This window comes from Triturus cristatus, chromosome 6 (assembly GCF_964204655.1).
Source record: "Triturus cristatus chromosome 6, aTriCri1.1, whole genome shotgun sequence".
Lineage (NCBI taxonomy): Eukaryota > Metazoa > Chordata > Amphibia > Caudata > Salamandridae > Triturus > Triturus cristatus.
Window position 1 is genome coordinate 606,596,621 of NC_140589.1, and position 21,764 is coordinate 606,618,384.

At 49.2% G+C, this 21,764-nt stretch overlaps 1 long non-coding RNA gene and 2 other non-coding genes across 3 annotated transcripts in view; all 3 read right to left on the bottom strand.

Moving 5' to 3' along the window:
* LOC146817561 (uncharacterized) overlaps positions 1-21,764 on the bottom strand; it is a 249,002-nt gene that overhangs the window by 105,597 nt on the left and 121,641 nt on the right. The window contains exons 44-45 of the long non-coding RNA XR_014963013.1: positions 19,917-19,966; positions 17,543-17,596 (exon numbers count right to left, since the gene is read on the bottom strand). This is a non-coding gene — a long non-coding RNA (uncharacterized LOC146817561). The remainder of the gene's footprint in view (positions 1-17,542; positions 17,597-19,916; positions 19,967-21,764) is intronic.
* On the bottom strand, positions 19,526-19,593 carry LOC146817579 (small nucleolar RNA SNORD50). Its single transcript, XR_014965154.1, has one exon. It is a non-coding gene; the product is annotated as a small nucleolar RNA SNORD50 (small nucleolar RNA).
* On the bottom strand, positions 20,204-20,289 carry LOC146817580 (small nucleolar RNA SNORD103/SNORD85). Its single transcript, XR_014965121.1, has one exon. It is a non-coding gene; the product is annotated as a small nucleolar RNA SNORD103/SNORD85 (small nucleolar RNA).

Genomic DNA, 21,764 nt, shown 5'->3' on the forward strand with positions numbered 1-21,764 from the left:
AGCAGCCCACATGCCTCGAACATAAGCAACTACAGAGGTTTTCGTCAAGAGAAGCCCATTGCCTGTGCTCACAGCCAATCAACACTCGCTTTCAAAATTGTGTTTTCTCTGTACACGTTTTAACTTCACTGCAACACAAATCAGTCACATAAGGCGATGCCTGGGTGTGCCATTTCCCCCTTTGGCCTTCTCCCCCTTCTGAAGGCTTGGGGTCCGGTTGCACCACGAGGCAGATAACAGACAGGTCATGGAGTACTGAATATGCTACTTACCAGTATGCATCTGTTCTTGGCATGTAGGGCTGCTGACATTCATATCTGTGCATAGATCGCCGCCTAGTGTTGGGTCCGGATGTTTGCACGTTGTTGTCCTGGAAGAGTCTTCGAAGTATCCTTGGATAGGTGACTCCTCCCCTGGACTACAGTGCGCATGGGCATCCTCTCCATCCTCAGATTGTTTTTCGCCATTGTGGCAGTGATGGAGTAGATACAGAAAGTGATGACCATGCTTGCAGTAATTCTGAGAGCTGCAGCTGCGACAGGCGCCGGGGAGGAGGGAGGGCGATATGAATGTCAGCAGCCCTACATGCCAAGAACAGATGCATACTGGTAAGTAGCATATTCAGTTCGAGGCATGTGGGCTGCTGAATTCATATCTGTGCATAGAATACATAGCAGTGCCCTCTATTAGCGGCGGCTACCCGTGCCAGCTGCAGCGGTCTGAAAAAGTGTTTTGAGAACAGCCTGTCCTACAGCTGCCTGCTGTTTTGACTGCACATCTACGCAATAGTGTTTTGTAAATGTGTGTGTAGTGGACCATGTGGCTGCTCTGCATATATCATGCAGGGGAATATTTCCTAGGAAGGCCATGGAAGCCCCCAACTTACGTGTTGAGTGGGCTCGTGGTGGAATAGTTAATGTGCGTTTTGCCTTTTGATAACAGATTTGAATACACTTAACTATCCATCTGGCTATCCCTGCTTTGGAGATGGCGTTACCTTTGTGGTGTGGGGCAAAGGCAACGAACAGTTGTTTTGTCTTCCTGAATGGTTTAGTCCTGTCGATGTAGTACATGAGGGCCCTCCGTACATCTAGTGTATGTAGTGCCCTTTCTGCAACAGTTTGTGGGTTTTGGAAGAAAACGGGCAGTTCAATAGTCTGGTTCATGTGGAACTGTGATATTACCTTGGGCATGAACTTGGGGTTGGTACGTAGTACGACCCTGTTAGCGTGAACCTGAATAAATGGCTCTTGAACGGTTAGTGCCTGGAGTTCACTAACTCTTCTGAGGGAAGTGATCGCTACTAGGAAGGCCACTTTCCAGGTAAGGAATTGAATCTCGCATGAGTGTAGAGGTTCAAAGGGTGGACCCATCAGGCGTGTGAGGACCAAGTTGAGGTTCCACATTGGAGCCGGTGGGTGACTAGGTGGAATGACTCGTTTGAGCCCTTCCAAGAATGCTTTGATGGCAGGCACTCTGAATAGAGAGAGGTGCTGCCTGGTTTGCAGATAGGCTGATATTGCGGTCAAATGGACACGTATAGAGGTGTACGCCAGATTGCATCGATATAGGTGTAAGAGATAACAGATGATGTTTTGGATGGATGCGTCCAGCGGGTTGATGTCATTATTTCCGCAATAAATGACGAACCTTTTCCATTTGGCTGCATAGCAAGCTCTGGTAGTGGGTCTCCTGGCCTCCTTGATGATGTCCATACAGTCAGGTGGCAGGTTGAGATAGCCAAACTCTAGGACTTCAGGAGCCAGATCGCCAGATTCAGCTGTTGCGGATCTGGGTGCTGAACCTCTCCATGGTTCTGCGTCAAATGCGCGGGTTTGATCCGCAGCCTTTGATGCGGCACCACGGAAAGTTCGAGGAAGGTGGTGTACCACGGCTGGCGTGCCCACGTGGGAGCAACTAGGACGAGTGTCAGGGAGTGTTGTCGGAGTTTGCGGGCCACTAGCGGTATCAATGGCGCTGGGGGAAAAGCGTACGCAAATCTGCCGGACCAGTTCATCCATATCGCATTGCCCTGCGACTGCGGATGTGGGAATCTGGCGGCGAAGCTTGGGCATTTTGCGTTTTCGCTTGTCGCGAATAGGTCTATCTCCGGATGACCCCACTGCTGAAAGTACGGTTGGAGTACTGATGGGTGTAACTCCCACTCGTGCATTTGGTGGCTGTGTCTGCTGAGCAGATCCGCCATCTGGTTGTCCTTGCCAGGGAGGTGTTCCGCCATGAGGAACATGTTCCTTTGAATGGCCCACTTCCACATGCTCTGAGCCAGATGAGACAACTGTGGAGAGTGTGTGCCTCCCTGTTTCTGTATGTAGTACATTGCGGTCATGTTGTCCGTCCGGATCAACACGACCTTGTTGCATAGATGTACTTTGAACGCCTTCATGGCTAGGAAGATTGCCATCAATTCCAGAAGGTTGATGTGCAACTTCTTTTGTTGTGTTGTCCATAGTCCTTGCACTGTGTAGTGGAGTACATGAGCTCCCCATCCCTGGAGAGACGCGTCCGCTGTCAGTACTATTTGTGGGACAGGCTCTTGGAACGGTCGGCCCTTGCAAAGGTTTTGTGGATTCCACCAATGCAGAGAGTTGTATGCCCGACCGCTCACCAACACTAGGTCCTTTAACTGTCCTTGAGCCTGATTCCACTGACGTGCTAGGCACTCCTGAAGTGGGCGCATATGTAATCTCGCGTGCGGGACTATGAAGATGCAGGAGACCATCATGCCTATCAACTGCATGAACACTCGCGCTGGAAGTGAGTGATTGGGTTTGAATTTGGAGATCAGCAGTTGTATGCTGTCGATCCTCACTAAATTTGGCTGAGCTGTGGCCGCCAGAGTGTCTATAGTCGCACCTAGGTACTGTTGTACGTGTGCGGGCTGGAGATGGGACTTTGGATAATTCAGTGAGAATCCCAGACTGTGAAGAAGGTGAATGGTGCGGGACATGTGGCTTGCACATTGCTGGGCTGACTTCGCTTGAACGAGCCAGTCGTCTAGGTAGGGGTAGACGTGTATATGCTGCCTCCGTAGATGTGCTGCCACCGTAGCGAGGCACTTCGTGAAAACCCTGGGCGCTGTTGTCACGCCGAAGGGAAGGACTTTGAACTGATAGTGCTGCCCCTGAACAGTGAACCTGAGGTATTTTTTGTGTGAGGGGTGGATGGGTATGTGAAAGTACGCATCCTTGAGGTCCAGTGTGGCTAGGAAGTCTCCCTGCTTGAGAAGCGGAAGGACTTGCTGTAGAGTGAGCATATGAAAGTGCTCTGAAAGAATGTACTGGTTCAGGGGTCTCAGGTCCAATATAGGTCTGAGCGACCCGTCCTTTTTTGGAATTAAGAAGTAGAGGGAGTACACTCCCGCACCCTGCTCGTGGATGGGTACGACCTCTATAGCGCCTTTTAGAAGCATACTTTGCACTTCTTGCTGTAAGAGCGTTAAGTGCTCTGAGGACATAGGACGGCTTCTTGGTGGTATTGTGGGTGGAGTGGAGGTTAACTCCAGACAGTAACCGTATTTTATAATATCTTTGACCCACCTGTCCGTGGTGATGGAATTCCACGTGGACAGGAACCTTTGTAGCCTTCCCCCGACAGGTGTTATGTGGTCGGGAGGAAGGGAGAGGGCGTCACTGCTTGTTCTTGGGGGAGGACCTGGTGTTGCCGTAGCCGCGTCCTCTGCCCTTTGTGCTGGAGCCACGATATCCACCTCGGGTGTTTTTATCATAGGTGGTCTGTGTATTGCCTTTGTTATATGTTTGTTGTGACCCCTGTCCTCTACCTGCTCCCTTGTTTCCGGGGCGACGAAAGGAGCCGCTCCGAAAGGACTGAGTTTGTAGTGCACCCATGGACTTTGCAGTGTCCGTATCCTTTTTTATCTTTGAGGGTGGTGTCAACCTCTGGCCCGAATAAATAGTCGGGGTTAACGGGCTGGTTCAGTATATTGTTTTGTACCTCAGGCTTGAATCCTGAGATCCGTAGCCAGGCATGTCGTCGCAACATGACGCTTGTGTTTATGGCTCTGGCAGCCGTGTCTGCAACATCTAGTGCGCATTTGATGGAAGCGTTCGTTAGTAGCTGTCCTTCTCTGATGAGCATTTCTGCGCCTTCCTTGAACTGGTCAGGGAGATGTTGGAATATTTGCTCAAGTGTGTCATAGTGCGCTCTATCATAGCGAGCAAGGAGCGCCTGAGTGTTGGCTATGCGCCATATGTTGGCAGCTTGGGCGGCAACTCGCTTGCCAGAGGTTTCTAACACCTTGGACTCTTTGTCCGGGGGAGGAGCGTCACCTGTTGTTTGCGAGTGTGCCCTCTTGCGTGCATTCGCTACGACGATGGAGTCGAGTGGTAATTGTCCTCTGATGTAAGTAGGATCCCCAGGTGCTGATCTGTATTTTTTATCAATCCTGGGGTTTATCACTCGTGCCCTGGTGGGTTCTTTGAAAATGTCCTTGGCTGGTTTGAGGACCCCCTTCAACATTGGCAGAGTCTTTACATGTCTTTCTGAGGATGCAAAGGTGTCCATTAGAAAGTCATCTTCGATGGTATCAGAGTGAAGCTGCACCCCATGGTTATTGGCAGCACGTTCGATAAGAGCATTGAACGCTGCAGTATCCTCCGTAGGAGATGTCTTTGCCCCATAGAGTTGTGGATCCTGTGCATCGAGAGGTGCACTGGGGTCTGCAGGGTCGCCCCAAGTTTGATCAGGGTCCTGCTGGTCATCAGGGTCCGTGTCTACATGGTAGGGGACTTGGTCAGCCATGTAGTCCTCCAATGCGTCTGTATCGGAGCGTGTGGGGGAGAACCGGTGTGGATCCTGGTAGGATGAATGGAAGGGTTCATAAAGGAGAGGTTCCGATTCTGCAGGCAACTTCCTTTTTAGTGGGATCCTGAAAGGGTCCAATGGCGGCTCCGAAGTTATCCTTCGGTCCTGGAGAATCATTCTGCCAGTGCCGGCGTCGATGATACGTGCTGGAGACGTCTCAGCAGGTGTGACCGTAGGTTGGGTGACCCGTGTCCTGAGTTGGAACATTTTTGGGATTGTTGACGGAGGCAAGCCGAAGGTAATGTTGGTCGGCACCGAAGAGGCTGCGGGAGCTCCGACCGAACCGGAGCCCGACGTGTCCTGGAGGACAGGTGTGGTTTTGCTGCCTTGCGTCACACCAGGTCGTACTTGGGGCGCCTTCGAGGCTTTGGCACCGGCCAGGCTCGTAGAGGCGGCCGTAGATTTTTTCGGTTCCGGAGGGTCATCGAGTCGGGGTGAAGAGATCACCGTCGAAGTCTTCGATACCTGAGGCTTAGGTGTCGTCGAGGGAGCGATGTGAGACACAGCAGGCGGTACGGCCCTTGGTGTCGTCGGTGCCGGTAGCCGAGCAGGTTTGTCGGTGCCGATGGCTTTTTTCCGTTTGTCGACTCCAACGTCGCCCGCCTCAAGTTCGGCACCGAAGTCCCTCTTGGTGCGGTCGGTGCCGACGCGGTGCGCTGGCGTCGAAGGCCTCGATCCGACCAGCGCTACTTTCAGTTTCGGTTTCGGTGGAACCTGAGCAGCTTTCGGTTTCGGTTTTGTGATAGGGAAACCAGCCTGTTTATGTAGTAATGGCTGCCGCTGAACGTCCGAGGCCGGGCCCGAGGGCGGGGCCGAAGAACTGCGGGATGGGTCTCGGGTAAGGCCCGAAGGCGATCCCTCGACCGGAGCCATAGGCTGTGGCACTGGTGTTTGAACGGTTTGAACAGGTAGGCCTTGTTCATCATTGGAGCTACTTTCTTCGGCCCCGAAGGCCTCCTCGTCGTCTCCTACCTCGGTGTCGTCTTCACCTCTGTGGAAGAGTGACTCGTCTTCCTCGTCCGATCCGGGTTCGTGTTCGGAAACGGGACTGGAGGGCAAGACTTCCAATTCCTCGACGTCCTTGGCCTCGCCGAAGATGTCTGTCGGGGCCGGTGCCGCGTGCTGCGCCTCGAGTCTCGCCGCTCGTCGATTCCGCAGAGTCGTCTTCGAGCGGAACCGGGCACAGGCCATGCATGTTGATTCGTCGTGGTCCGGCGAAAGGCATTTGTTGCACACCGGATGGACGTCGATGTGTGGGTACTTCGCATTGCATACCGGACACCTTTTGAACGGCGTCCTGGATTCCATCGTCGAAGTCGTCGATGGACAGGTAAATGCGAAAGCAGTCGGTGCTGAAAGTTAGTAAACTAACAAATTCTATCGAAACCCGATCGATAAACAGTACCGACGCGAACTAAAGGCCTTTTGGCCTCGAAAAAATATTTTCCTAACTTGAGCTAAGATAGCACATCCGAACCCAATGGCGGAAAAAAACAATCTGAGGATGGAGAGGATGCCCATGCGCACTGTAGTCCAGGGGAGGAGTCACCTATCCAAGGATACTTCGAAGACTCTTCCAGGACAACAACGTGCAAACATCCGGACCCAACACTAGGCGGCGATCTATGCACAGATATGAATTCAGCAGCCCACATGCCTCGAACAGGGGTTACATGGGAGCACCATGGTGGGTCTTGTAGCCTCCATGCTCCAGGAAGGTCTGGTGCAGGGGTGGAAGTAAGGGTGCACTCCTTACATTCTTCTATCATTCCTACCCAGTCAAGGATCTGGTCCCATGGTACGGACTTTGGTGAAGCATAATCTAAAGGAGACGTGGCACAATATGGCCTCTTGCGTTGAAAGGCTGATACTCGTTAGTGGGTTAACTGCAAAGGAGGAAAAATCAAAATGACAATTCTTCCCAGTGGCTAGGGGAGATTAAGTATGAAGTTTATTGATCATATTTCCCCTTGGATGCAAACAATGCAATTATTTTGTTGAACAAAAGCGAATTATTGTATTCTTCTGTGGCAGTTTTATGGCTTTATAGCATTTACTTTTGGAGATTGCATGTATGACTTAATGCCCTAATAAGCAGAAGCTGCTCACTCATTAAATGAGGAGTATGGTCCAGATTCCGGTTGTGGCCATTAGTAGAAGCCTGGATCCCGAATGGGGGCGGTGTACCCACAGGCTCTTCCAAGCTACCAGCGAACAACTTTAAAAACCCACCACAAGACTCAGATTTCTTCCTGAATGGTCGATTTGCTTCTAGGTGTAGATCACCACATACTTTTGGCAATGAATAGCAGCGGTTTTGAGCCCGTCGTGTAAGGTTAGGAGAAAGGTGCTCAACCAAAAGAACCAGCTTCAGAGAAGGAATATGCTACTTACCAGTATGCATCTGTTCTTGGCATGTAGAGCTGCAGAGTCACACACTGAGGAGAAGATCGCCATCTGGTGTTGGGCTCGGATGATTGCAGGTTGTTGTTGTCTTCGGAAGAAGCCTTTGGTCACGAGGTTGGTGACTCCTCCCCTGGACAACAGTGCGCATGGGCATCCACTCCATCGGCAGATTGTTTTTCGCCATGATGGGAAAAGATGGAGTATATAGAAAAGAAAGAAAGGATGTCCATGTGTAATGTCTAAGTAAGACGGATGCTGGAACAGATACAGGTCCCGGGGAGGCGGGCGGGCGTGTGTGACTCTGCAGCTCTACATGCCAAGAACAGATGCATACTGGTAAGTAGCATATTCCGTTCGAGGCATATGAGCTGCAGATCACACACTGAGGATAGATTATACAGCAGTGCTCCCCTTAGCGGTGGTCGCCTGTATCCGTTGCAGCAGCTTGAAATAAAGTTTTTAGGACAGCCTGGCCCACGGAGGCCTGTTGTTTGGCCTGCACGTCAACACAATAGTGTTTAGTGAAGGTATGCGTGGTAGACCATGTGGCTGCCTTGCAAATGTCTTCTAAGGGAATATTGCCTAAGAAGGCCATAGAAGCCCCTATTTTACGCGTGGAGTGCGCCCTAGGGGGAACTGTAAGTGTACGTTTAGCCTTGAGGTAGCATATTTGGATGCATTTAACTATCCACCGGGCTATTCCTGATTTGGAGATCGGGTTGCCTTTGTGTGGTGGCGCGAAAGCAACAAAGAGTTGTTTTGTCTTTCGGAAAGGTTTTGTCCTGTCGATGTAATAAAGCAAGGCTCTTTTGACATCTAAGGTATGTAGGGCCCTTTCAGCTACCGAGTCTGGATTTGGGAAAAAGACCGGTAGTTCTACTGATTGGTTAAGGTGGAAAGGGGAAATCACTTTTGGAAGAAATTTAGGGTTTGTCCTAAGAACCACTTTGTTACGGTGTAGTTGTAAGAAAGGTTCTTCAAGTGTAAGGGCTTGTATTTCACTTACTCTGCGCAGGGAAGTGATTGCGATAAGGAAGGCTACCTTCCATGTTAGCAATTGCAATTCACATTTGTGCATAGGTTCAAATGGGGGGCCCATGAGTCTTGTTAGAACCACATTGAGATTCCACACTGGGGCAGGTGGCAATCTTGGGGGAAGAATCCTTTTGAGACCTTCCATAAACGCTTTGATGGCTGGTACCTTAAAAAGGGACAGGTGTTGCCTATTTTGCAAGTAGGCTGCCAAGGCTGCTAGGTGTAATCGTATAGAGGAATACGCTAGATTGCATCTTTGCAAGTGTAGTAGATAGCAAATGATGTTTTGGATGGAAGCATCCAATGGATGTATGTCATTATTAGCGCAGTAGATGGCAAATCGTTTCCATTTAGCGGCATAACACGCTCTAGTAGTAGGTCGTCTGGCTTCCTTTATGATATTCATACAGTCTGGAGGGAGATTGAGGTAACCGAACTCTAGGACCTCAGGAGCCAGATCGCTAGGTTCAGTGTTTGAGGATCTGGGTGTCTGATTTCTCCATGGTTCTGGGTTAATAGATCCGGGGAGAGGCGTAGCTTTTGATGTGGAACTAAGGATAGTTCCAGAAGTGTGGTGAACCACGGTTGACGTGCCCAAGTGGGAGCCACTAGTATTAGTGTTAGTGACTGTTGTTTCAGTTTGCGTACCACAAATGGAACTAGTGGGAGAGGCGGAAAGGCGTACGCAAATCTGCCTGACCAGTTCATCCATAGGGCATTGCCCTTCGACTGTGGGTGTGGAAACCTGGCGGCGAAGGTTGGGCATTTTGTGTTTTCGGCGGTGGCGAACAGGTCTATGTCTGGTTGTCCCCACTTTTGGAAGAAGGGGAGTAGAACTTCGGGGTGTAGTTCCCATTCGTGGATCTGTTGTGTGTGGCGACTTAGGAGGTCGGCCACTTGATTGTGGATCCCTGGGAGATGTTCTGCTAACAGGTAGATGTTTTGGGGAATTGCCCATCTCCAGATTTGCTGTGCCAGTTGGGACAGTTGGAGAGAGTGTGTCCCTCCCTGTTTCTGTATATAATACATTGTCGTCATGTTGTCTGTGCGTATGAGGACAGTTTTGTTCTTTAGGTGAATTTGAAAGGATTTTAGTGCTAGGAACACTGCTAAGAGTTCCAGGTGGTTGATGTGGAGCAGTTTTTGTTGGCTGGTCCATCTGCCCTGAGTGGTATGGTGGAGGAGGTGGGCTCCCCACCCCGTGAGAGATGCGTCTGTAGTTAGCACAACTTGTGGAAGAGGCTCTAAGAACGGTCTCCCTTTGGACAGGTTGATGGTGTTCCACCATTTCAGTGATCGAAGTGAGCGACTGTCCACCAACACCAGATCGGTAAGTTGTCCGTGAGCTTGGTTCCACTGTTGTGCTAAGCATTCTTGTAAGGGACGCATTTGAAGTCGTGCGTGTGGGACTATGGAGATGCACGACGCCATCATGCCTAGGAGCTGCATGAACACTCTTGCTGGAAGAGATGGATGAGTTTGAAATTGAGAGATGAGATTTTGTATACTGGCTATCCTGGCTGTGCTGGGATAGGCAATGGCTTTGGATGTATCTATGGTTGCTCCTAGATACTGATGTAAGTGGGAAGGTTGTAGGTGGGATTTGGGGTAGTTGATAGTGAATCCCAAATCGTGGAGTGTTTGAATCGTGCGATGAGTGTGGAGAACGCATTTTTGGTATGTATTGGCTTTTATGAGCCAATCGTCCAGATAGGGGAAGACATGGATCTGTTGTCTTCTGAGATGCGCTGCCACGACTGCTAGGCACTTGGTGAACACTCTGGGTGCTGTTGTTACTCCGAATGGGAGAACTGTAAATTGATAGTGTTGCCCATCTACCACAAATCGTAGATATTTTCTGTGAGCGGGATGCATAGGGATGTGAAAGTATGCGTCCTTGAGGTCCAATGTGGCGAGGAAGTCTCCCTGTTGTAAAAGTGGGAGGACTTGTTGGAGAGTGGTCATGTGAAAATGATCCGAATGTATATACTGGTTTAGTAGTCTGAGATCCAGTATGGGCCTTAGTGTTTTGTCCTTTTTGGGAATGAGGAAGTATAGAGAATATACCCCTTTTCCCTGATGTTGAATGGGAACTGGTTCTATCGCATGTTTTTGTAACAGGGATTGAACTTCTTGTTTGAGGAGAGAGAGATGATGCGAGGACATTGGACGTTGTTTGGGCGGTATGTTTGGGGGGGATTGTATGAGTTCGAGGCAGTAGCCAGACTGGATAATTTGTCTTACCCACCTGTCTGTGGTGATGGAAGTCCAGACAGGCAGGAATTGTTGGAGTCGTCCCCCGACCGGAGTGGAATGGTCTGGGGGGAGTGGTGGCAAGTCACTGTTTGGTGGCTGGTGAGGTGCGGGTGTTGTTGTTGTTGCCCCGTCCTCGACCTTTGTTATTGTTTCCCCTATAACCTCCCCGGAAGTAACCTCTGTTAGGGGATGTTTGTCCAGAATTTTTAAAGGTGGACGTGGTCTCAGTTGATGTGTTTTTGGAGCCTCCTCTATAAAAGGAGCGACGAAAGGAACCCCGGTTTTGATGAGACTGCAGTGCTCCCATAGACTTGGCAGTTTCATTGTCCTTTTTCATTTTTTCTAATGCAGTATCCACTGCAGGGCCAAATAGCTGCTCTTGGTTGAACGGTTGAGCTAGAATTGCGGTTTGAACCTCCGGTTTAAAACCGGAAATACGGAGCCAGGCATGTCGTCTGAGTAAGACGCCAGTATTGACCGCTCTAGAAGCAGTGTCTGCTGCATCTAAGGCGCATTTAATGGAGGCATTAGATATTAATTTGCCTTCTTGGATGAGGTCAGAGGCCTGGGACTTAAAAGGTTCAGGCAGATGCTGCATAAGGTCCTCAAGTTGGTCGTAATGCGCTCTATCATACCTGGCTAACAGGGCCTGGGTATTCGCAATACGCCAATGGTTAGCCGCCTGCGCGGCGACCCGTTTGCCCGAGGCTTCTAAAAGCTTAGACTCCTTGTCTGGGGGAGGCGTTTCTCCAGTTGTCTGTGAGTTAGCGCGCTTCCTGGCATTTGATACGACTAGGGAGTCTAAAGGGAGCTGGGCCTTAATGTATGCAGGGTCTTGCGGGGCTGGTCGGTACTTTTTTTCGATGCGTGGGTTGAGAACCCTAGCTCGAACAGGGTCCTTAAAGACTTCAGTAGCATGCTTTATAACCCCTTTGATCATGGGCAGTATGTGAACAGTCTTTTGTGACTGCTCAAAGGTATCAAGGAGAAAGTCCTCTTCAATGGCGTCTGTGTGCATTGTAACGCCGTGGAATGTTGCTGCCCTATTTATAAGTTGGCCGTACCCTAGGTGGTCATCAGGAGGGGAGGGCTTGGAAGGGTAGGTAGTGGGGTCAGGCATGTCAGGTATAGGATAAGACCAGTCATCTATGGGTGCTGGGTCTGGGAACGTAAAAGGGTCGTTTGGGTCAACAGGATCATCAAATAAATCAGGGTCCGCCCCTCCCCCTAAGTCATCATTATCATCCTGTGGAGGAGGTGAATGATAGGGAGATGGTGTGAGAAAGTGGCTCTGTATATACTGTTCCCTAATAGGTACAGGGTGTACAGAGTCCACAGTCCCCCAGAGGCTGATAGAGGTCAAAGTTAGGTATGACCTTACTCTCAAAAGTGGTAGCTTGGTCGAGCAGTAAGGCAGTACCAGAGGACAGTGTAAAGCATTTATTGTACACACTCAGTCAGCAAATGGTTTCACACACTCAATAACTGAACTCTAGGCCAATGATTTGTATATATAAAATATATGCTTGTTTTATTTTTAGAACCACAAGGGGATAAAAATATACTTTCTCAGAATGAGAGGTTGAATATAAATACTTTTGTTTCAAGCAATAAATTTGTAAAACAGTCACAGTTGGTTGCAATAAACAATCCTATTTCCTAAACATAACAATGCATTGAGCTCAATGGTAAATTCAGGTTATTTGTAATAAATTACTTTTCAGATTACTTTTGGAATTCCAGGTCTGGATCCTAGAACCAGCCTGGGGTCAGTATTCAGAATCAAGTGAGGAAAGTCGACTTAATAACTGTAAGGATTTTTAGATAATATTTAGCTATTTCAAAAGTTAGCACTTAGAAAATATTTCACAGAAAACATTCAATGGATCTCTATGGCAAGAAATTCAAATTGCAGGTAGAGTACTTTATCGTTACTTTAGTAATCCAGGACTGGGTGCCTAGACCCAGGACTGGGGTCCTTATCAAAAGCAGGTAAGTAATTTCGTTTGTAGAAATGGTACGATTTTAAAAGAATATTTCAAATTTGCAAAAGTAGACACTTAGAAGAAATTTCACAGAAAAGCAGACAATGGTTTCCTATGGGAGAAAAATGAGTTAGAAGTAAGTATAGTTGTGAACACTTTTCAGAGTCAGGGCTGGGCACCAAGATCCAGCACTGGGAGCTCACCTAGGAGCAGGTGAGTAAATTCGTTTTTGTCACTTGGCTGATTTTTGGTGAATTTTTGCAGTTTTGAAAAGTTCACACTTAGAAGATTTTTGAAGAAAAAGCCAGTCAATGTTACCCTATGAGGAAAATGAAGTTAGCGGTTTAAGGGTAAGTACTTGACTGGTAATGTTGAAATTCCGGGCATGGACTCAGGGGTCCCCCAGTGTCAGGTAAGCACAGTTGGTTCACCCTCAGCGGTTTCAGGACGGCCGGGTGCAGAGAGAGTTGGGCCCAATGTTATCCTATGAGGGATAGGGGGGCCTTGGTTGGTGGCTGCTGTCTGGCAAGCCACGCGGCTGTGGGAGCTGGGCTCCTGGTCACTTACTCAGGGCAAGTGGGGAAGTAGGTTAGAGTAGAGAGGGCACTGCCAGGGCCACTCGGGCGGCTGGGTGCAGGGTGCTTTTGAGCCTTAGGGCGCTCAATGGAAATCAATGGGAATGTTCCGGTTTGGAAAGAGGCTGCAGGCTCGGGGACGAGGATGTTTCAGGTGCCACCACCACTTCGAGAGGTAAGTTGGGTAGTTGTAGGTTAGGTGGGTACCCCGGGATTGGGCACAGGGGGTCGCAGGGCGCCGGGTGCAGGGGTGCCTTTTGACGTCGGGAATCTTACCCTCTGGTTGATCGCGGTTGGGGTGGCACTTGGTTCTGAGGCTGCAGGCTTCTTCCGGGATGTCGAGGGGGGTCCTTGGGTGCCGGACTCGGGGTCACAGTCGCCGTGGGGTCGTCCTCAGGGTCTTTGTCCACTCCGGCACTGGCCAGGCTTGGCTGGTGCAGAGTGTGTTGGGTCCGCGGTCCCGGGCTGGTGCCAGAGATAGCAAGTAGGTTTCTTGAGTAGAGCCTCTACTCGTGGGAGTCCCAGGGGCTTAGAGCTAAAGGGTAGCCAGGTCCTCCGGGGTTGGTGAGGTTGCTGGCCACGTGGGATGCCGCGCTGGTGCAGGTTCGAGAGTCGACAGGCCGGTAGGGCTGGGGCCAAAGCAGTTGGTGTCTTCTTCTCTTTTTAGCAGCTGCAGGGCAGGTCTTTGTTCTTCTTGCTCTTCTTGTCGTTTTTCTATCTGGAATCTGGGGAAGGAAGGTTCAGGGGGCCCCTAAATACTAGATTTAGGGGCGTTACAGGTAGGTGAAGGCCAGGGACCAATGGGTCCTTGTCCTGGGGTGGGTACACCCCCTATCCTGCCTCTCTCCTGTGGGAGGGGGGCAGTAGCCTAATCCTGATAGGGTAGGGCCTCCCATCTTCAAGATGGCGAGAGCCCGGAGATGTGCTTCACCTCGCCTCCCCCACCTGAGGGGTGGGGTGGGCAGGCTGGCACATCCCCTGTCCTTGTATGGGGTTTCCGGCCAAGCTTCCCGCCAGAGTGGGGGGTTGCAGTGGCCTGGGGAAACTCCAACTGGCGGCATGCCTTTGAAGCTTCCCTTTGCTCATCCTGGGGGAGGAGATTTCTCACCTCACCCAGGATGTGCATTGTTGCAGGCCCGGGAGAGCAGGGGCTCTCCCACCCAGGGGTCCAGCAACGTGTCTGCTGTGTGGCAGCCTGGGCAGCCTCAGAGCAGACGTGGATTGCAAGTTAGCTATAAGGGGGCATCTTCTAAGATGCCCTCTGGGGTGCTTAGTACATTAAATCCCACACTGGCATCAGTGTGGGTTCAATGTGCTGAGAAGTTTGATACCAAACTTCCCAGGCTTCAGTGTTGCCAGTATGGTGCTGTGGAGCTCGTGTTTGACAAGCTCTCAGCACCATGTATCCTTAAATGACAGCACTGCACTTACAGTGCCCAGGAATGGACCCGGGTACTGTAGGGGCACAGGGCTCCTGCTCCTGTGCCCACACCATAGGCGTAATGCACCCAGCTAGAGGGGTGGCTGGCATATGCCTTGGCAGTGTAGGTGATGGGCATGGTACACAGTGATGTGTGCCATGTCGACTCTTTGTTTTGTCCTGCACCCAGACACTCAGCCTGCAAGGGCAGTGTGTGTGTGTAAGGGTACAGGGCCTCTGAGGGTGGCACAATGAGTGCTGCAGCCCTTAGAGGCCTTCCCTGGTCACAAGGCCCTGGGTACCTAGGGTACCATTTACTAGGGGCTGACATGTGGCTAGGGTTTGCCAATTTGGAGTTTGTGTGGTTTAAGGAAGGAACATAGGCCCTGGGCACCTGATTGGCAGGAACCCAGGGTACACTCAATCGAAGTACATTCAGCAATTTAGCAAAAAGTGGGGGCATACCATGCAAGAAAGATGGCACTTTCTCACAGATGGTGATGGTAAAGGTAAAGGTAAAGGAGAATCAGGAGGAGGAGGGGGGGACGGGTTAGGAGGTAAAACAGGAGAGGAAGGACGAAGTGGTGAAGTAGCACAGTCCTTTTTCCGTATGGGAGCTGGGGGAGGTGTAGTGTCCAGCTTCCGCTTTTTATATGGGATGGCAGTCACATGTCCCGTTTTAGGATTGATGTAGATCCGCTTCTGAGTAGGATCTGGTCGAAAAAGATCATCTTGCTCCGAAGGTGGTGTCTGTGACGTCCGCTTCGGGTCTTTATGAGCTTGTTTCGGCGGGGACGCAGTTTTCGGCGCCGATGATTTTTTCGGGTCCGACTGATTTTTCGGTGTCGACTGGTTTTTCGGTGCCGACTGAGTTTTCGGTGCCGACTGAGTTTTCGGTGCCGACTGAGTTTTCGGTGCCGACTGAGTTTTCGGTGCCGACTGAGTTTTCGGTGCCGACTGAGTTTTCGGTGCCGACTGAGTTTTCGGTGCCGACTGAGTTTTCGGTGCCGACTGAGTTTTCGGTGCCGACTGAGTTTTCGGTGCCGACTGAGTTTTCGGTGCCGACTGAGTTTTCGGTGCCGACTGAGTTTTCGGTGCCGACTGAGTTTTCGGTGCCGACTGAGGTTTCGGTGCCGACTGAGGTTTCGGTGCCGACTGAGGTTTCGGTGCCGACTGAGGTTTCGGTGCCGACTGAGGTTTCGGTGCCGACTGAGGTTTCGGTGCCGACTGAGGTTTCGGTGCCGACTGAGGTTTCGGTGCCGACTGAGGTTTCGGTGCCGACTGAGGTTTCGGTGCCGGCTGAGGTTTCGGTGCCGGCTGAGGTTTCGGTGCCGGCTGAGGTTTCGGTGCCGGCTGAGGTTTCGGTGCCGGCTGAGGTTTCGGTGCCGGCTGAGGTTTCGGTGCCGGCTGAGGTTTCGGTGCCGAGTGAGTTTTCGGTGCCGATGGACTTTCAGGCATCGATGTTGAAGAACGTTTCGGTGCCGGTGGAGACTTCGGTGCCGAGGAACGTTTCTGTGCCGAAGGAGATTTCGGTCTTGGAGCCTGTTTCGGTGCCGGCAATGGGTGTTTGGGTGCCGAGGGTGTTAAAGGCACAATCAGGTGAGGTTTGCTCGAGCCCGAGCCACCCACAGGCTTAGATGTCTTCGGAGCCGGGCCCGAGGGCGGGGCTTCTGAAGAGGATTTCCGGTCGCGACTGGGCCCAACTGGCGGAGTCTTGACCAATGCTTTTTTGGATGGGGCAGGGGCAGGGGGGGTGGTACTCACACGCTGCCCTGGAGTGATGAGGTCATCGGAATCGTCGGCTTCGGACACGATCTCGAGATCTTCGGTGTCGTCTTCGGGAACATCTTGAGCAAAGATGTCCTCCGGTTCTGGAGCTGGTTTGGCCATAATATGGCGTCGAGCTCTTCGGTCCCGGAGGGTCTTCTTCGAACGGAAAGCGGAACAAGCTGGACAGGTGGACTCGTTGTGTTCCGGCGACAGGCAGAGGTTGCAAACCTCGTGGTGGTCACTGTGGGGGAACTTCGCTCCACACTGGGGGCATTTTTTGAAGGGTGTCCTGTCCATCAGCCGCTTCCGGAACCGGTCCGAGTTGATGTCGACGTCGATGAAATGAAGATTAAAGAGTTAAATTGATTGCTGGAAGTTTTCTGCTGGAGCGGAAAAAAGTTCATCCGAACCCAATGGCGGAAAAAAACAATCTGCCGATGGAGTGGATGCCCATGCGCACTGTTGTCCAGGGGAGGAGTCACCAACCTCGTGACCAAAGGCTTCTTCCGAAGACAACAACAACCTGCAATCATCCGAGCCCAACACCAGATGGCGATCTTATCCTCAGTGTGTGATCTGCAGCTCATATGCCTCGAACAAAGAAGTACATCGGGCAGCAGACATTTGGAGCAGGACAGAAGCAGCCGAGCAGAGCACAAAAGGAAGGAGGGCTGTGGCTATCTAACATACTGCTCAAGTAAAGCTAGCCAAAGCAGTAACGTGCTGGTCAATCAAGGTCAGGCTGAGCCATCACAGCATGCAAACGCTGTACCTGACCTAGAGTACATAGAATGCGGTTACGTCCCCACGCATCGTGAGAAGATGCAGTGGTACTTTACTGTTTAGCAGATAAATCAAGGGAAACAAAAACATTCACTGGTCACAAAAGACTAGCGATAACGGATATTGGCACAAAGAGAAAGCATGCAAGTATTGTTTACAGACCTAAATGCCATCGGGATATAAGAAATGAACAGCACTGTGCACAGTTTTGTAGAAATTGCAAACTGGTTTCAGAGTTATTGAGAAAAAGTGCAAGGTGAAGCTAAGGAGATACCTTGGGCCTAACCATGGCAACCTTGCAGAGTGTGCAACCGCCTATTGCAGTTTTCCAAAACCCAGGCAAGCCAAACATGAAGTGAAAACAATGGCACAGAGTTTTCAAACATCATTAGGTAGAAAGTGACAGAAAGTCATTTGAAGCACTGTTTATTTCATTGGGTGCTGAGGGCCAAACAAATGTGATCACTTACTAGAAACTGAGCCGATCCCAGCTGAATTTGGCAGACGCCAGGAGTACACTGAAGCTGTGAATCAAAAGAAAGGGCACTTTAATGAGGATCACGTTTCGAAGTAGCAGCACACAACTTTTAGTAGAAACAAGGAAAGCAGGAAACTAATGACATATGGAGGCACAAAGGATTCCGGGCTGCTGCACAGTGACTTTGAAAACTGCACAGACCAAGATCTCAGAGACCAAATTGAGACTAATACTGATTTTAATAATCTTCATAAAATATTACTCTGGCCAAAATCCAGCTCCTGAAAAAATATATGAACAGCCAAGGGGTTTGAGAAGTTAATGTTACCTGCTTGGGCCATTGCAAGAAAGAGCACAATTGATTCACCCTACGGTCAATGTTGTGAGTAAAGAGAGAAAAGTCATATACAAAGGAAGGGAGAGGAAGATATCGATTTAAGACGTGGTTCAAGGACGCGAGGGAAGCAATTCTGCTTGTCCAGCAGTGGGAAAGAAGTGCAAAATATCGGGACACTTTTAAAAGTGTGTTTAGGGCACATGTTCACTCAGTGAGAGTAAGTCACATAAAGGAGAAAATAAATGATGTGAGTGAAGGAATGTCAAAATGAGATGAACAGTAAATATCAAGAGTCATGGCCGAATCAGGTTGACCTGTATTTATTTTATTTGAATACACGTTTACAGACGTTCTGGCGAATGTGCTCCGGAAGGCCTCATATATCAAAAGTGAAGCGTTTGGTGAGCACCGTATCAATACTTACGGCTACTATGAAGACCTCTTAGGAGATTAAGGACATGGGTACTTACACAAAAGATTACGTGCCGAGTGACATTAGTAACCTAATTGGATGGGTAAATCAGGGTAGATTAGGGACCACACCGGCACCAGGTACAGATACCCCAGTGATTCTGGTGAGGCGGATGGATGCGTCTGTCATATTATGAACTGTTTCGGAGATGTTTTCTTTGTCAAAGTAGGTTGTAGGAAACGGTTTGAGCACACAATTTTGCAGAAAGGTGCCATCCTGTCGAACACAAGAAGAGAAATGTGAAACTCAATCTTAAGGGTGAGTTGAGACAGCTTTTAGGTGATTTAGGTGTGCAAGAGATTATTAAGCCTTGTGATGTTGCACATTTGATTTACGCTGTCCTAGAGTGTGCAAAAGGAGGGGTGGGTAAATAAGATTGTGTGCATGCAGGTTGGCGCTCGCTCACCAGGAATATTGTTACTGAACATCATTCGATTTCCAAAATACCGGAAATAGTAGGCATGCTGAGTGATGCTGGTTATTTTACACCAATACAACTTAATGCAGCACATCATCAAGTGACACTTGAAGCCAATTCTGAAATCTTAACTACCTCTGTTACACCATCCGGTGCTCATAAATATTTGCGTATACCATGCCGACTCAGATTCGTGACTACTATTTTTCAAAGCTAATATTGTACAGATTTAAAAATCTCCGGTCAGGACAAGCTTTCCAGGACGATAATTAGATTCATGCCAATTGTGTCGAGGACTACAACAGGATATTAGCAGGAATTCTTGGAGTGCAGAAAGATGGGAGTATGACTGTGACAAGAGAGAACTGACAGTTTTTTACATCTACTGTGGAGCATTCAATTTGGAGGTTTGGTGAAAGCAATAACTGAGGCACCATCTAAGATTGACAAACATCAACTGAGATTGTTCATAGAAATTTGGGACAAGTGCTCGAGTTAAATCCCACAATATATTTACTTGACATACGAAACTACAGGGGCCATTTGATAACCGTTCAGCTTCTACATGTGATTAGTACATAGAGAAACTTGCAGCAATTTTCGCTGCATGAAGTGTAGTTTCCTTTAAAAGCACAATTTGGATCTAACTATTGCCCCATTTTTACAAGAACCACCATATCCGATCTATAAGTAAGCTCAACCTTAGTTGCAATCAGCAAGCAATAATCATATGTGGAATGGCAATCTGATTTCAGGAGTCAGATCCGTAAGAGTTCTCCTCATAAAGTCAGGTTCGGGATTGTCTCATCATTAATCAGACTGATTTTAAGCCTTACACCACATATGCAAGAGCGAAGCATACCTTCAAAACGCAGCATCGGTATGACCATCTCCGGTCAGACAATGCACCTGTCCTTCTTAGAAGCACTACAGACAAATCAGTCTTTCAAATAGATAGCATGGCCCACAAAACACTGACCTGACAAGTTCACCCAATATCAAGAGTTAAGCTATAGCATACATATATGTCCCACAGCATACAAAGATTTAAGACAACGCAAGAAGAACATCAAGTTGCACAGTAAAAGACATTTAAGCTACAAAGTCTAACTGACGCCTGCTTGAAAATGGTTTCTCACCTTTTTGGAGGGTAGCCGAGATAACAGCGGCATTCTTCGGGCCATCATTCCTAAAAGTGAAGACACAGTATTTTAGGCACTATTTAGTAGATAAGCAGACAGACACAGTACATCATTCTTCACCCTCATGAGTCCCTACCACACTGGAGCTGGAAGGTACAGCAAATCTTAAAAACCTGCAAGAAGAGAAGATCACCACGGTCCCTCCTCTTGCCCTACACAAGAAGCTCTCTTGCAAAAACACCAAGTCACTTTTAGCTGCCTGCAATATGAGGTACGGGCCTCTGTCCAGCTCAGATTTATGAGTACATGATGGGTTTCTCATTACTGAACACTCGTTCTCAGTGAGGGCAAGTGTATCATCATCGCAGGAGGAGCCCGTAGAGGCAGCAGTCAGTGGTGATAAGGAACGAAGACCACAACATGTGACCAAGAAGCAGGAATGAGCATTGTTTAAGATATTGCCACTGCAATCCTTCATGCCACCCAAGAACAACTGAAAGGTACACTCAACCTGCAATTCGGAGAAAGAGGACTTATGGGGGAGCACTGACAAATATGTCCGTGACACTACTCAGTTGGACGAGGGCACAAAGGCTGGGGGAAAGGAATAGCATATTATGGAATGAAGAAGAGCTGAATACTTAACAGATAAAAGAGCAGCACTTACAGGAGGTACCTCTGAAAAATGTAACCTACAAGCTAAATATGAAAACTCAAGCTCAATTACTTTGCACACGCTCTGACTAACTGCACCCTAAAAGCGTAATCGGTGAAGAATGGAAAAGAGTACCTGGTGGATTTACAAACCAAAAACCAGACAGGTCATGAAGCACACCAGTAAATAAGCAACTACAGAGGTTTTCGTCAAGAGAAGCCCATTGCCTGTGCTCACAGCCAATCAACACTCGCTTTCAAAATTGTGTTTTCTCTGTACATGTTTTAACTTCACTGCAACACAAATCAGTCACATAAGGCGATGCCTGGGTGTGCCATTTCCCCCTTTGGCCTTCTCCCCCTTCTGAAGGCTTGGGGTCCGGTTGCACCACGAGGCAGATAACAATGGAGTACAGGGGTTACATGGGAGCACCATGGTGGGTCTTGTAGCCTTCATGCTCCAGGAAGGTCTGGTGCAGGGGTGGAAGTAAGGGTGCAATCCTTACATTCTTCTATCATTCCTACCCAGTCAAGGATCTGGTCCCATGGTACGGACTTTGGTGAAGCATAATCTAAAGGAGACGTGGCACAATATGGCCTCTTGCGTTGAAAGGCTGATACTCGTTAGTGGGTTAACTGCAAAGGAGGAAAACTCAAAATGACAATTCATCCCAGTGGCTAGGGGAGATTAAGTATGAAGTTTATTGATCATATTTCCCCTTGGATGAAAACAATGCAATTATTTTGTTGAACAAAAGCGAATTATTGTATTCTTCTGTGGCAGTTTTATGGCTTTATAGCATTTACTTTTGGAGATTGCATGTATGACTTAATGCCCTAATAAGCAGAAGCTGCTCACTCATTAAATGAGGAGTATGGTCCAGATTCCGGTTGTGGCCATTAGTAGAAGCCTGGATCCCGAATGGGGGCGGTGTACCCACAGGCTCTTCCAAGCTACCAGCGAACAACTTTAAAAACCCACCACAAGACTCAGATTTCTTCCTGAATGGTCGATTTGCTTCTAGGTGTAGATCACCACATACTTTTGGCAATGAATAGCAGCGGTTTTGAGCCCGTCGTGTAAGGTTAGGAGAAAGGTGCTCAACCAAAAGAACCAGCTTCAGAGAAAAAGAAGTACATCTAGTGCAGCGGGCAGCAGACATTTGGAGCAGGACAGAAGCAGCCGAGCAG